The following is a 3,095-nucleotide window of genomic DNA, read 5'->3' on the forward strand; positions in this document are numbered from 1 at the left end:
AATCAATCTAGAATCTATTCTTGTTTAGAGTGATGAGCATTGCGATTAGTTCCTCATTGAGCATATATTGTGTTTGTTCTTTAAGTCTGTCCCTGACTCCCTGTGGCTATTACTGAAGCTTCAACTATACACATGGATATGATTTGGTTATAAATCATCCAGGAAAAGATTAAAGTGGGGATGCATGCACTAATATAATGTAATGATGATTTCTGCATAAATTTTTAGAGGGAATACGTGGGGATTATTTTTTACATTTTTTCTTGTGTTATATATATATATATATATATATAAATATAATTTTTTTTTTTGGGGGGGGGGGGGGGGGAGGAATTGTAATAAATGTAATATTCTGAGTTACATTATTTACTCCACCAATGAAAATTTTAAAGTGAGGGTATTCATTTTCCAATCATGGTACTACATCCTGACAAAATTAATGTCTCTATTACCCTTTTAAGCAACTTCTTATCTCAAATCAGTAGAGTCTGAATATATATTACTTGGAAAATTCTCAAAAAATTTTGAGTTCGAGTGGGTATGGTATTGTCTCAATTAAGAGAACTTTCGCAAAATAAATTATTCAAACACAAGTAGCTAAAATAAAAACTAATTGGAGTGTAAATGAACAACCAACTTGCATTAATTCAAGAGTTAGATACGAGCAATTCTGAACTTGAAGTCTGAGAAATCAAACTAATTCTAAATTAATGCTAAAAGTTTATTAAAAATGAACTATAAGGGAATATATATAAAGTGTAAGTTTCGTTAAAATTTTCTAATGTGCACACACTTTTAAAAGCCCGCATTTTTTTTTTGTTATTCTAATTTTTTTAATTTGATATTTAGAGTTACCAATAATGCTAAATTATGCAACTTAAAACTAACTAAAACTTGCTCGCTTTTTGAATAGATGAACCTAACACTAAATAAATTCATATTAATTTAGATTTGATCGATCTTCTATAAACAAGTTCTAATCATGTCCATCATGTCTTTTCTTAAGTTGGTTCATAAACTTTTGAAATTTTTTTTTTATATCATTGTTTTAGTGAGCGTTTGGGCAGGGCTGAAAGTTGCGTTTCAGCCCTGCGTTTTCATGCCTTTTTTTTTTTTGGCTCTGCAGTGAACAGTAAAATCACTATGTAGGGAAAAAAACACTATTTACGCACTGTTCATGCACTGTTTACATACTGTTCATGGGTCCCACGACACTATTTACACATTTAAAAATTATTTTGCTACAGTGTTTTCAGTTTTCAGTTTTCAGTTTCAGCAACAATAAGCTCAATCCAAACGGACCCTTAATATAAATTTTTTTAATTTGCTTGCTAGAGTAAAAAATAACTATTTGTGATCTAACTATTATGAAAACTAATTAAATATGATCCTGGTAATATAGATACATATTGATATTGACAATTCAAATGAATATGTGGATTTCTCCAAAAAAAAAAAAAAAAAAAATGTGGAAACCGACCCTTGCATCAAATGAACATATTAATCCACCTAATATACAATCTCAAATATTTGGACATCTGTACATTTGAGTGTAGAAGACATGTGAGATACAAATGTTTCTATGAAGGACAAATAGCAGTGGAGATAAGCAACATAATTCATCCAATGTTTTGGTACACCTACAACAAACATGATATAAATAAACACATAGACAATTTTTTTTTAAAAAAAAAAAAGAAAAAAGAAAAAAACTTATTTTACTTATTTTACTCAAATGTTGTATATATTTTATTTCACCAATAGTTTGGAATCAGTGTCCAATTGCTTATGCTGGACATAAGCTGTTGTATTAAGGCCTTATACATCTCTTACTCGTTGTGGCTTTTTCCCTAAAACCCATTTTTGGTTTATTTAGATCAACCTATTTAGGTCTTATCTCTTACTCGTTATAGCTTTTGTATTAATCTTCTTGTTGTTGTTTTTGCATCATGTGATTAATTCAGCATTGGTTGAATTACTCTATAGTCTATACATGTTATAAACTGTTTGTTAATCTCACATCATTAGTATACTCACTTTCGAATTGAGATCCGATACAATAGCAATAGTGGTTTTCAAACCTGGATTGTTTAATGAACTGTTAAAGGGAGAGATTTAAAATTTTAAAGGTTGAATCAAGGTTGAACTGTAATGACGTCATAATTAATTTAATAATTATTTAAATATAAATAATTTTAATTTAAAATTAATATAAATATAAAAATTACTAACTAAAATAAGTCCCTAAATTATTTAACATGTTACTGTCTAAATAAAATATCATCATCGCATTGACAAAAACAAAACAATAAATGCACTTATATATTTTCAACAAAAATTGAAGTATAATAATAATAATAAATAAATAAATAAAAAAGTTCTTTGTTCCATGTTGAGAGTCATGGCAGATATAGTACAAAAGTTTAAATTAGGTGAAAATGCACTTTTGGTCCCTATATTTTGGGTCATTTTTCAATTTGGTCCCTAAATTGATTTTGCTCCTAAGTCAGTCCCTGACTTTTTAAAATCGTTTTTAAAATGGTCCTTATCGTCAACCCAGTTACGGAAAAAGCTGAGGTGGCAAACGGAGTGTCTTACTTGCTGACATGGCGCTGACGTGGATATTAAAATATTATTAAAAAAACTTATTTGGCATTTTTGAAATGCCATGTTAGATTTAAATTAATAAAAAATTAAAACAAAAATCCAAGTCATAAATTTTAAAATAAATAAACAAATAAATAAACATTAACTTAATTAAATTAAGAAGGAAAAAAAAAGCTTTTTCAATTTAAAAAATTGAGTTCCTATCCAAAAAAAAATTAAATCTAATTTTTTTTTTTTAAATCTTAAATATAATTTTTGGGATAATTGGGAAAAGTAACAGCCACAAATCCACCGGAATCTGCCACAAATCCAAATCACCCACCACAAATCCAAAATAACAAACCCATTCTTACCCACACAAACCCATTGGAGAAAACAATAAACTCATCCCTACCCACACAAACACATCGAAGCAAACCACCTCCACCCAAATCCTCTGCCACAATCGCCGGTCTACATCAAAACCCATAGCTTACAGCCTCCATGCT

The sequence above is a fragment of the Quercus lobata genome, chromosome 5 (genome assembly GCF_001633185.2).
Source record: "Quercus lobata isolate SW786 chromosome 5, ValleyOak3.0 Primary Assembly, whole genome shotgun sequence".
In the NCBI taxonomy this organism is placed as follows: domain Eukaryota; kingdom Viridiplantae; phylum Streptophyta; class Magnoliopsida; order Fagales; family Fagaceae; genus Quercus; species Quercus lobata.